The 12,490-nt window shown below is 47.9% G+C and overlaps 1 protein-coding gene across 9 annotated transcripts in view; it reads right to left on the bottom strand.

The window, feature by feature from the left end:
- LOC311582549 (transmembrane protein 184C-like) overlaps nucleotides 1-12,490 on the bottom strand; it is a 50,075-nt gene that overhangs the window by 21,712 nt on the left and 15,873 nt on the right. For 6 of the 9 annotated variants that reach the window (XM_084755714.1, XM_084755709.1, XM_084755710.1 and 3 more), the window contains 2 exons: nucleotides 4,052-4,185; nucleotides 3,347-3,505 (listed from right to left, as the gene is read on the bottom strand). The exons of 2 other annotated variants lie outside the window; for them this stretch is intronic. The gene's annotated coding sequence lies outside the window, so the exon portion shown is untranslated. Of the gene's footprint in view, nucleotides 1-3,346; nucleotides 3,506-4,051; nucleotides 4,186-10,385; nucleotides 10,589-12,490 lie in introns of those variants that run through there. One more of the 9 variants, XM_084755713.1, reaches the window with a different exon arrangement.

Here is a 12,490-nt window from a genome sequence, read left to right as displayed (position 1 = left end):
GTTTGGTGGCAGCTACACAGACAAGAGCATTAAGGAACTGTGTACTCTGTGTACTCTGCAGGGCTCTCACTCTGCCCAGACAGATGAACTGTGAGACTGGAAAGGACAGGCAAATAAAGGCAAATCCCATGGGGATTCAAGTGCACCATGCGGCAATGACCTGCGAGTCTCCAGAGGTGCAGCCTACAGCAAGCTTGAACATCAGGAAGTCTCCATGTGTTGGTGAGGATTCTTGGTGTAGACTCTTTGGGCTTCTTCTCATTGCTGGAGTCCAGAAAGCCAGAAGAAGAGTTCCTGACACCTAGTGGACCAGCAGCCTGGACCCCAAAAAGCACAATGAGATGCAAGGGCCTGACCCCAGCCACCTGTGGGAGCCAAAAGGCCACAAAACCCACCAGGCCATTCTTTTTTTTTTTTTTTTTAATTTGTATTTATTTTGATTTCATGTGAATTGATGTTTTGTCTACATTTATGTCTGTGAGAGGTGTCAGACCCAGTCTGGAACTGGAGTTACGGACAGTTGTGGGCTGCTGTGTGGGTGCTGGGAACTGTACCTGGGTCCAACTATACAATTCTTGTTGTGCGGCAGAATGTTCTGCTCTGCTGATACTGCTAATCCAAGCAGTGTGTGTAGATCACACCTCCAGCAGTTCAGTTCAGAAAGCCCCAAAATGTTTGTGTTGTAGTAATTGCTGCTGCTGTAAAGCCTTGCCAGCAGGGAGGGTGACACCTGCATCTGCTTAGAATGTGCTGTTCAAACAGTAAAAGACTGATGGGCCTGGCACGTGACAGGTGACTGACTCAGTGCTTAAGAGTGCATGCTCTTGCAGAGGCCAGAGTTCAGTCCCCAGCTTAATAATTGCAGGGACAGAGGAACTAACTCTCTCTTCTGGACTCTGTGGGCAACTCATGTGCACATATGACCATAATTAGAATAGCAATAATAACAACACTTAAAGATGATAGGAAATAAATGCTATAAAAGCCCAGGGCCCGACCTCTCGGATGTTTCCAGTAGTCCAGGAGTCTGGGGAACCCTGGGAAATCCTTTCTATGGAGAAAGGCAAGTAGCAGCACCTCCCACAATCTACCATAAAGAGATATAGCAGGTGGCGGGCTTCAGAACAGAGACCACGTTCTCATCAGCTTGGGTGCTTTGCACTGAGCTATAAAGCCACATGACAGGCCTGCTTTCAATGAGCCCTGACGCAAAGAGACACTGTAGTGTCTGACCCAGCCCACGTAAGTTCAGTGGGTGTGCATGCTGCATAAGTGCTGCTTGTAGACTGCCAAACCACAGAGAAAGCACTGCTGGCTTTGGGAGCAGGCTTGGAAGAAGGCCACATTGTCACTATTCTTATTTGAAAAGCTGTCCTTAACTTCGCTGCTGGGTCCCGAGAGAAGGGAAACATCAGACTTGGGGACAATAAGTGATTAGGCATCCTGAACTGCCCATTATAAACAGTGCTTTTATGGTAACTAAACCATACAACTGGGCACACTCACCAACATTTCATTATAGGGCAACCCTGGCAGACCCAAAAAGTAGCATATAACAACGCGCAAGCAAATGAATAAACTTGTGACTTGTTGGGAACTGATACAGACTGACTTAAAATGTCAGTCACTGCAGGCTGACATTACATACAAGCTGGAAGAGAGAAAAAGAAACAGCCGAAGAGCATAAACCGTGGCTGTTCCAATCCTCCAGGTGGCATGCCCCAGGAACTCTGTGCTCCCCGACAGGGTCCGTGAGTATCTGTGATACTGTGGCCCTTTGTCACTGCGCAGCTCCACCTTTCATAGGTGCTGCGAGGAAACACCATAACCATGGCAACTTTTTTTTTTTTTTTTGAGACAGGATTTCTCTGTGTAGCCCCGACTGTCCTGGACTCGTTTTGTAGACCAGGCTGGCCCCAAACTCACAGCGATCCGCCTGCCTCTGCCTTCCCAAGTGCTGAGATTAAAGGTGTGTACCACCATGTCTAGCTCTCACGGGCAACTCTTATAAAAGAAAACATTTAATTGAGGGCTGGTTCACAGTTTCAGAGGTTTAGTCCATAATTGTCATAACAGGAAGTATTGTAGCGTGCAGGCAGACGTGGTGCCTGAGAGGGAGCTGAGAGTTCTACCTGTGAGGGCAGGCAGTGAGGAGAAAACTGGCTTGAGCTTCTGATACCCACCCCCTAGTGACACACTTCCTCCAACAAGGCCACACCTACTCCAACAAGGCCACACCTCCTAGTAGCGCCACTCCTTGTGCTCCTGTACATCCAATCACCCCAGGTGCGGTTTCCCAGAATATGCGGTTCTTTCCCGAAGGGACTGTGCTGTGCTGTGTGGTTCAGGCCACTGGATCTAGTGCAAATGGCAGGTGTTACCTCAGGCTAAAGTATTCCATTGCAGGTGTAAGCCTCTGTCCTGCTTTGAGTCTGATGTCAGTTTTGGGTGTTTGGCTCCTGGCTGGTGGCGGTATTTGTTGGGAACTCGTGGAGCCTGTAGGAAGTAGAGTCTCCCCGGTAAAAGCAGGTCACAGGGGAGGGTCTTTGAAGGTTTTACCCAATGCTGACTTCTGCCTGCATTTTGGGGTTCCCACCACACATTTCTGATGCCAAAAACTAAACTATCCTACCATGCCTTCTGTACCCGGATGGAGAGAAACCCTCATGAACCAAAGTAAGCCTTTCCTCCTGACCTCAGTTCCAGCAGGCTTCGTGGTCACAGCCATGTGACAATAACCAATTGACCCTCCCAGTACCCTCTTCCCTGACTCCAGCAAGCCACGCTAACTGGAGCAGGTGTCTCCGCATGGAAAGTCAAGACCTGACATTTCCTTCACGTAACGTAGAGGGGAGGAGTTATTTGATTTTATTTCTTATGTGTGGGGGTGTGTTGTCTGCATGACTGTTGTGCATCCTGCCTGTGCCTGCTGCCCATGGGTATCGGAGTCCCTGGAACTGCAGTTATGAATGGTGGTGAGCTGCTGTGTGGTTACTGGGAGCTCTAGAGCAAAGAACTCAAGAGACTTAGAAGGGAGGGGCGTGGGAGTGGATTTTTCACGTGTTGCTTAGAGAGGCATCCAACTCCCCTCTAAGCTTTATTTCCCTAAGTGGTGCCAGAGAAAAGCATTCGTAAAAGAAGTGTTACTGCTTCTGTACTGCTTTCGGGGCCACTTCTTGTGGTTGTAGCTGCTACTGAAAGAGGGAAAGTGGTTACAGTGGCACAAAGGCAACAGACCTGATACAAAATGACCCAAGTTCAGCACGGAAAATAGTCAAAGGACTCCATTAGTCTGGGGCGGACTTGGCCCTGTGTGTAAGCCAGGATAGCTGAGTGGTGAACGCACCCCGAAGGCCTGTGTGTTGAAGGCCTTGGCCTCTAGGATGGTTCCACTGGGAATGGCGGCTGGTCCTCGGGTCTCTGGGGCGGGCTCTCAAGCGTCCCCTTCCTCTTTGTCTTTTGCTTCTCGGCCACGACACCAACTGTTCTCTGCGCCCTGTGCATCCTGGTGAGGTTGTTTTGATAGGAATGCCAGAGGCCCTAAGTTTTATGGGTCTGTCCAATCCATCTTGTAATTTGTGAGCTAAAATATTTTGTTTTGTTTTTGTTTTTGGAGACAGGGTTTCTCTGTGTAACAGCTCCGGCTGTCCCAGAACCCACTGTGTAGACCAGGCTGGCCTTGAACTCACAGCGATCCACCTGCCTGTGCCTCCCGAGTGCTGGGATTAAAGGCATGCGCCACCACCGCCTGGCGTGAGCTAAAATATTAAACTCGAAAACCAGACTACAGACAGGCGTGGTGGCACACACCTTTAATTCCAGTACTCAGGAGGTAGAGGCAGTCGGATCTGTGTGAGTTCAAGGCCAACCTGGTCTGCAAAGAGAGTTCTAGGACAGCTAGGGCTACACAGAGAAACCCTGTCTCGGAGGAAGAAAGAAAGAAAGAAAGAAAGAAAGAAAGAAAGAAAGAAAGAAAACCAGACTTACTTGCATCTCTCTCCGACTCCCTCTCCAATCCCCCCTCCCCCTCCACACTACAGTTGGAGGATACAGGGCCAACTTGAGCCAATCTGTCAGAGTTGCTTGCTTTCTCTCCATTCCTCATTAATAAAACTGAGGCCACATAGCCTTAAAGAAGAGTCTAGAGACACCAGAGGCACAGTCCTCTCAGGCTTCTCAGGGTATCTGCAGGGTAAAGACAAACAGTCACACTTTTTTGTTACTGCCAAACAACAGTTTTTGAGTGAACACTGGTTGCCACACAGCATCAAGCATGATTTCTGACTAATCTAGCCAGGGTTTCCGCTAAAAACACATGATAAATTAAGTCAAGTGCGTCAAGGAAGAGTTCAAGAGAGGGACCACTTACAGCAGGTGTCAATGAGGAGCACAGAAGCCGTTTGGGATAATTCTGCAATGAGTCTCTAGACTGTGGAGTTAGACAGGCTGTGGGCAAGACCGTCAGCACAGAGCTGTACGTGGACGCGCCCTCCAGGGGGAGTGGAGACAGTTAATTCTCCCCCCTTTCCCACCCACTCCTGCCCTGCAGAAGCCGGAGGATGAGGGAACCTGCTGCTGTGGGCCAAAGTCAGCCTCACTGGGCAGGAAAGAGGATGAGGATGAGCTCAGCATGCCAAAGAGAGGGGATCCAGCCAAGAGCAGGAAAGCCAAAAATATTAGGAATAATACTTACCCTAAAACATCCCAACTCGCCGGGCGTGGTGGCGCACGCCTTTAATCCCAGCACTCGGGAGGCAGAGGCAGGCGGATCGCTGTGAGTTCGAGGCCAGCCTGGTCTACAAAGTGAGTCCAGGACAGTCAAGGCTACACAGAGAAACCCTGTCTCGAAAAACCAAAAAAAAAACCAAAACATCCCAACTCCTCACTGCTTCCATCACTGGCTAACTTTTTAAAACTCTTATTCCGAGAATGAATGAACTAGAAAGCAGCTATTTGGGGCAGAATTCTGCGTACACATACACTACACAGTATTGCTTATTTTTATTCTATACCTGTATAAACAATGATTTATGAGCCAGGTGCAGTGACACATGCCTGTAATCCCAGCATTCAGAGGCAGAGGCAGGTGGATCTCTGAGTTCAAGGCCAGCCTGTTCGACAAAGCAAGTTCAGGACAGCCAAGGCTACATTGAGGAATCCTGTCTTGACTTTAAAAGCAGCCCAGCCTGGTCTCAAATGTACTACACAGACAAGGCTGACCTTGAACTTCTGACCGCCGCCCCCGCAACCTCAGCTCTGGAATGCCAACACATCCTATTTTTCATGAAGTGCTGGACACAGTGAACGCTAGACGAGCAGCCTTCCAGTGAAGGCCGTCGATAGCACCCATGGGTTCCATGTTATTCTAACTTTTCTTTCTAATATAAACTTGAAAAGTCCGAGCATACTTATCAAACAGAGGCCACAAGCTGGCCAAGCCGACCCGCGCCTTTCACTCTCACCGACCCTCCTGCACTGTCGCATGCACAGCGCCTTTCACTGTCACCGACCCTCCTGCACTGTCGCATGCACAGCGCCTTTCACTGTCACCGACCCTCCTGCACTGTCGCATGCACAGCGCCTTTCACTGTCACCGACCCTCCTGCACTGTCGCATGCACAGCGCCTTTCACTGCCACCGACCCTCCTGCACTGTCGCATGCACAGCGCCTTTCACTGTCACCGACCCTCCTGCACTGTCGCATGCACAGCGACGCTTGCGCTGCCTTCCACTGTGGTACCAACTCCCCACTCTGTCCTCACTTCGTGTATTAAACTTAGGTGTTTCCACTCAAAATGACACTCAGTCTTAAGGTTTGGAACTTAAATTTCAAACCACAACAATTCAAAATTCTTTCGCAAGCTCGCCTCTGTTTTCTAGACACCAAAGCATTTCTTTAGATCCTTTTTGGTTTTACAAGGGTCGGGATAAAGCAGGTAGGCACTTGCCAAAAAGGCACTCAACAGTGTTATAGCAAACAAAGCCCTGTTAACTGTGGCTACAGGGTACATCCGGTCTCTTCACGTGTGGCTAAGCTGCGTAGCCATACAAGCCCTTTAGACAGCCATGACGACAAGTGGCAACCTTAAAGGAGCCCAGAGTTTACATAACAGCTATTCGGGCTCTCCGTTCTCCCCAGTCCTCACTTCAGATGCCACGCAGCACACTCAACACGAAAGCTGATGAAAGGATTCTCAAAAGACGGCAGCATGACCTCAGGAGAAAAGGAGGAAGGCTCCTCCCCCTCACACTCCTACCTCAGGGCTAGTGGCTATGGACTAAAACCATAAGCCTTAACAAACCTTTCCTCGTTATAAGTTGCCTTCGGGGGATGGAGAGATGACGTAACGACTTGCTCGGTGGGTAGAAGGCTGTCTGTGAGAACATGGGGACCTGAGTTCGAATCCCCCATACCCTTGTAAAAAGCCAGATGTGGCACCACATGCCTGTCATGGGGACTACGGGGAGCAGAGACAGGAAGAGCACTGTTATCTCAAGGAGAGACTTTGCCTTGAGGGGGTGTGGCAAAGAGCAGTATGTCAGGATACCTGATGTCCTTGTCTCCAAGAATCCTGCTCTCCACTCCTGCTCAGGCACCTAGGCTCACCTAGACTCCCCAAAAGTCCCCATCTTACTAGTGAAATGACACCTGAACTCTGAAGTCCGGCCTTGGCTGTTCTCGCCTGGCGTCTGTGACTCTCTCCAAATTCATCTGCTTCCTCATTCCTATTCATTTACTCTTCACCCCATTGTCTCTAAGTGTGACCCCTCTATTGCCCTTCCTAAACTTCCTCCTACGATAATGTAGTTTAAATGCATGATGTCCTCCACAGGGTCATATGTCTGAACACTTGGTCCCAAACTACTGACACCATTTGCCAAGGCTGAGGTACCTTTAAAAGGGCCTTGCTAAAAAAATAAAAATATAAATAAATAAATAAATAAAAGGGCCTTGCTAAAAAAATAAAAATAAAAATAAATAAGTAAATAAGTAAATAAATAAATAAATAAATAAATAAATAAAAGGGCCTTGCTGAACAAAGCCACTGGGATGGCCCTTGAGACTTTACAGCCTGTCGCACTTCTTCTTCACTCTGTCCCTAAGTATAGATGTAACATGGCCGGCCAGCCTCCTGCTCCCTACTGCCTGCTGCCATGTCTTCCTGACCCTGACGGACTGGGTCCCTCTGGAACTGTGACCCAAAATAAACCCTTTCTCCTGTAAGTTGCTTTTGTCAGAGTTTTTTTTCACGGCGATGATAAAATAGCTACAACACTCAAGGCAGGGGCCTCAGGGTCTGCCCTGAACCAATACTGTCGTTCTCCCAGATTCCGCGGTAGGCTCCCAGCATCATTTCCTGTCTCCAACTCTAGTATCTCTAGACTCATTAGCTCTGCTCTCTCTCCCCGAAACACACAACCATCTCAACACAAAACAACTAAAACCCACCATCCTTCCTGCCAAGACTGTTCCTCTGCCAGCAGCCAGAACTCGCCGCCCACAGCCCGGAACCAAAGACCTCACCTCGCCTGGATCCCCACACCCAGTCACCAACCCCTAAACTGGGGCACTCCTCCTGCCACTAATCCTGTCCCAGGTTTGACCTCCAGCCAAACTCCATCCTTGGTCTCACAGACAGAGGACTGAATGCATACGTTGTCAGTGCCCTGCTCAAAACTTCCCTCTGCCTTCACCTACCCCACATGCCCTCACAGACGCCCTGACCTGTCTGCAGCCTCGCTCCCACAGCCACTCAGGAACAGGCAGCCACACTCGCCCTTTACCTGAAGAATTCCTCTTCCCCACTCAGCAGAACCCCCTAGCCCTCCTCTGGTCTTCTGAGTTACTGCAGAATGAGTGGGTGGCCCTGTTCAAAACGCTTGGTCTACAAAGAAAGTTCCAGGACAGAGAAACTGTGTCTCTAAATAATAAATAAATAAATAAATAAATAAATAAATAAATAAATAGGACCAAAAATGTTTCAGGATTTTTAGATTTGGGTTGAGACCCAACTCAAAACACCAAATTCGGGGCTGGAGAGATGGCTCAGAGGTTAAGAGCACTGACTGCTCTTCCACAGGTCATGAGTTCAATTCCCAGCAACCACATGGTGGCTCACAACCATCTATAATGTGATCTGATGTGCATTGTATACATAATAAATAAATAAATCTTTAAAAAAAATACACCAAATTCATTAGTTCCATATTTAAAAAAACAAAAACAAAAAACCTATGCATGTGTGCAGAAGACAATTTTAAATAATTTTATGCAGAAAAAAAAGTTTCATAATGTAGAATTTTCCACTTGGAACCTTGTCAGCACTCTAAATATTTCAGGATCCAGATTCTGGTTAGGAAGCTCTGTGTCTCTGCTGTCTCCTTTCATGCCCTGGAACCAATCAGTCCTGTTAACTACGGCAGAGCATTCTATACTTCAACATAAATGAAGTGACCTTTTAGATAATTTCAGTAAGCATCACTGGAACTCTACCTTGTGTGTAAAGTCTCCTCTAGCAAGGAGGTGGCACCAGCAGGCCTCAGCAACGCCAGGTGACACCTCTCCCCTATCGACACAAATACATAGGATAAACGAGCTTTTAAACTTTTTAAAAAAGATTTATTTATTTATTAAGTTTACAGTTTTTTTGCTTGCACGTACCCCTGCACACCAGAAGAGAGCACCAGATCTCATTATAGATAGCTGTGAGTCACCATGTGGTTGCTGGGAATTGAACTCAGGACCTTTGGAAGAACAGGCAGTGCTCTTAACCTCTGAGCCATCTCTCTAGCCCGCTTTTAAACTTTTTTGGGTTTTTGAGACAGGGTTTCTCTGTGTAGCCTTAGCTGTCCTGGTCTCGCTTTGTAGACCAAGCTGGCCTCGAACTCACAGCGATCTGCCTGCCTCTGCCTCCCAAGTGCTGGGATTAAGGCGTGCGCCACCACGCCCGACCCTTAAACTTTTTTATACTGGCAACACATACCAAGTTCACTACTTTTCCCAAAAGTTAAAAAAGAAGACTAAAACGCTGCACGGATCGAATCCGTTCACTTTACCTACCGTCCGTATACTACAGAAGAGGAAGACCAGGCAACTTGCCTGAGGCCACACAGCGAGCAAAGCTGGCTTCTGTCACTGTGACTTGTGACTTAATACCTCTGCTGCCTTTGACCTGAATGTCACAAAACACAGCAAAGCCATCTGTCACAGTGACAAAAGTACTATCGGTCAGATTCTCAAATAATTATATTAACATGCCCATGGTACTCCATTCCCAGGCACTTTAGGCTTTATCCTCAAATCTTGCAAGTTCTTTTTTTCCTTTTTTTTTTTTTTTGGGGGGGGTTGGTTTTTTGTTTTTGTTTTTGTTTTTGTTTTTTTTGGTTTTTCGAGACAGGGTTTCTCTGTGTAGCCTTGACTATCCTGGATTCACTTTGTAGACCAGGCTGGCCTCGAACTTACAGCAATCCGCCTGCCTCTGCCTCCCGAGTGCTGGGATTAAAGGCGTGCGCCACCATGCCCCACTCCAAGTTCTTTTTTGGTTTTGGTTTTTTTTTCTTCTCCTCCCTTTGATAGAACGAGATTGTACAGTGGCTGCTAGACAGGCTGCAGCGACCATATAATCTGAAAACCAGAAGGCGCTGGCGCTATACAGGGGGTTCAGTGTGTGACCGTCACCTGTGACTAGGCAGAAATCCCTTCAGCTGGGCTTTCCTATTTAATCAATGAGAGGCCTGTATTCAGCTCTACACTTCAAAACGTTGTCAGCTTAAAAGAAAAAACAAGCCCATGACCATGTCATCATCTTTGCTGGTAATTTAGGACAGTTTGTTGTTGTTGAGCTGGGGTCTCACTATGCATCTCTGGCTGGCCTGGAACTCACAGTGTAGACCAGACCAGCCTCTTCATCGAAGTGATCCTCCCGCCTCTGCCACCCAAGTCCTGGAATTAAATAAAGGCTTACACCACCACACTTGGCTAGACCGAGTTCTCTTAATAATGATTATAAACAGTTACCCAAAGGTTTTTTTTTTTTAATGTTTGATGTGAGCACTAAATACTACCACTCACCAGGCTCAGAAGGGCCCCCTGCAGCCAAGGTAGTGAGGGGGCTTAGGCAGGGGGACCGATGAGGCCAGCCTGACCCACACAGTGAGTGCCAGCGAATCAATGAATGAATGAATGAATGACCAACCAATGAGAGTTCTGACTAATAAAGAAACCTTAGGTGCTGAGGGCTTAAGTTAAGTACCAGCTGCTATGTGATGACGCCAACTTCACAGCCTGAGTAAAAAGCACTCAATTGTCTAGAAACCATTACACACCCTGCATGCAGGCCTGAGGGGACACCGCCCCAGCTAATCAAGTTCCTCCAGCTACCCACCTCAACACCACTTGCTCCCAGACAGCATTGCTTCAGCACCCAAGGGCAGAGGTGCCTGTGGGTGAGCAAATCAGTGAGTGAGGAGGAACCACACTCCGAGATGAAATACCGAGTGGCTCAGGATTAGTTATCTTCCTCAGGAAACAGGGAAGAAATTCTAGTTGGACCGGGGAGGCCAACCTAGCTAGGTCAGAGGCAGCTGAGATGGGTGTGGCTCCTGCCTCGGAAGGTGAGCATCCGAAGTTTCTGTCCGGTTGTTTCTCAGAAGGTGAGCATCCAGAAGTTTCTGTCTGGTTGTTCAGGAACAAGGGCGCTGATGCAGAAGCAGTCCTTTGGCCAATCGAGGAACTATGTTCCCATATTTGGAAAACCAAGCTGAGTAGGCCATGGGTCTATCAGCCGTGAGGGGATGCGGCTCCCGGCAGCCATTTCCAGCAGCCTGAGGGTCGTCTCTAGTCATGCAGTGACCCTGACTCATGACTTCAACATGGAAAAAAATTGCAGGCCCGTGGAGAGGTTACGAAGCAGAGGCGGGACTCAGTAGAACTACTGTAATGTGCCGCCCGCCAAGCCTTAAGACGTGACTCGGGGACAGAAGGTTGGCAAGGGTGTGGGCTTCTCCAAGAGAACTGCAGAAAACGAGACTGCAGAAAGGTGGGGAACAGAAAACGAGGGGGAGGAGGCACGGATAAGCAATTTATTAACTCTCTCAATACTAGCCATTTACGTGTGCCACTCTGGTGACTCTCAGGTTACATCTCAAAAAGGTGCAGAGGAACCCTTTCTCCCTTCTTTTTTTTTTTTTCCCTTAAGATAAATTATATATAAGTGAGATAAACTAGGTATGTCGTGACGCAGGAGGCACTGAGGCCGTACAGGGGCTCCAGGTTCACAGCTAAGAAGGGAGACAGACCCTCTATCTTGTGCTACGTGCAATTCTTGCTTTGCTGCAGGCAAGAGACTTGAGCTGGGCTCCAGGTGAGGGGCTCCTTTTCCTTCTCCTGTCTCCGTCATCTTCCTGGCTCTCTACTTGGCTTCTGTTTGTACTCGCCTCCCACTCACGCACCTCCCACCTGAGCGACTCACCCTCACACGCCTTCCACCTAAGCTAAAGTTTTTCATGTACAAGGTGTTTAGAAACACAACTAACAGGGGCTGGAGAGATGGCTCAGAGGTTAAGGGCACTGACTGCTCTTCCAGAGGTCCTGAGTTCAATTCCCAGCACCCACATGGTGGCTCACAAGCATCTATAATGTGATCTGATGATCTCTTCTGGCCTGCAGGTGTACATGGAGGCAGAGCACTGTATACATAATAAGTAAATAAATAAATATAGAAAAAAAAAGAAACACAACTATCATTTTGCCTTTACATTCTAATGCTCAAAGTCCAAGTTCAATTTTTAAAAAAAGTTCTCAAGGTTTTTTATTGTTGGTTCAGACCAGTCAGTCATTTCTTAAGTCATGAAATGTACACTGGTTTTCTCTGCTTATAGCACTGGGCTAATAACTCAAAATATGGAAAACACAATTTAGTCCTAGAGCTGTGCCTAAGTAGTACAGCACTAGCCCTGCGCACACACACAGGCCCAGGGTCTGAGCCTGACCGCCTCAAAAGTCTTAAGAACTCCATGGATTCATTAGTTACAGATCATTTGCAAAGGTAGTGTTTGCAATTTCTCACACTAAGGCTTTTGTAATGAACGTTCTCTACAGGTAAAGGCCTGGGGCTGGGATACATAAATATAAAGCAGATACAGGATGCAAAAACAGTAAAACTGTATGAATGTTGTTCATTGTTCAAAAATACAACAAAACTATCAGTAAGCTAACTCTCCCAAATGGAATCTATGTATAAGACCATCACGCAAGTATGACGGAATTGCGGTATTAAACTACTAAAGGTCTAGCGGCCAGCATAGTGTGTCGACCTTTGATCAGGAGGCAGAGGCAGGAGGACCTCTGTGAGTTCAAGGACAACTTCCTCTACAAAGAACGCTTCAGGCCATCCACAGCTGCATGGAGAGTCCCCGTCTGGGGTTTCTCTACGTTATCTTGGCCATCCTGGACTGCTTTGTAGACCAGGCTAGCCTCAAACTCACAGCG

The sequence above is a fragment of the Acomys minous genome (genome assembly GCF_964271855.1).
Source record: "Acomys minous genome assembly, chromosome: 14".
NCBI lineage: Eukaryota > Metazoa > Chordata > Mammalia > Rodentia > Muridae > Acomys > Acomys minous.
Note: the sequence above shows the minus strand (reverse complement) of the source record. Positions and strands in the feature narration are given on the sequence as shown.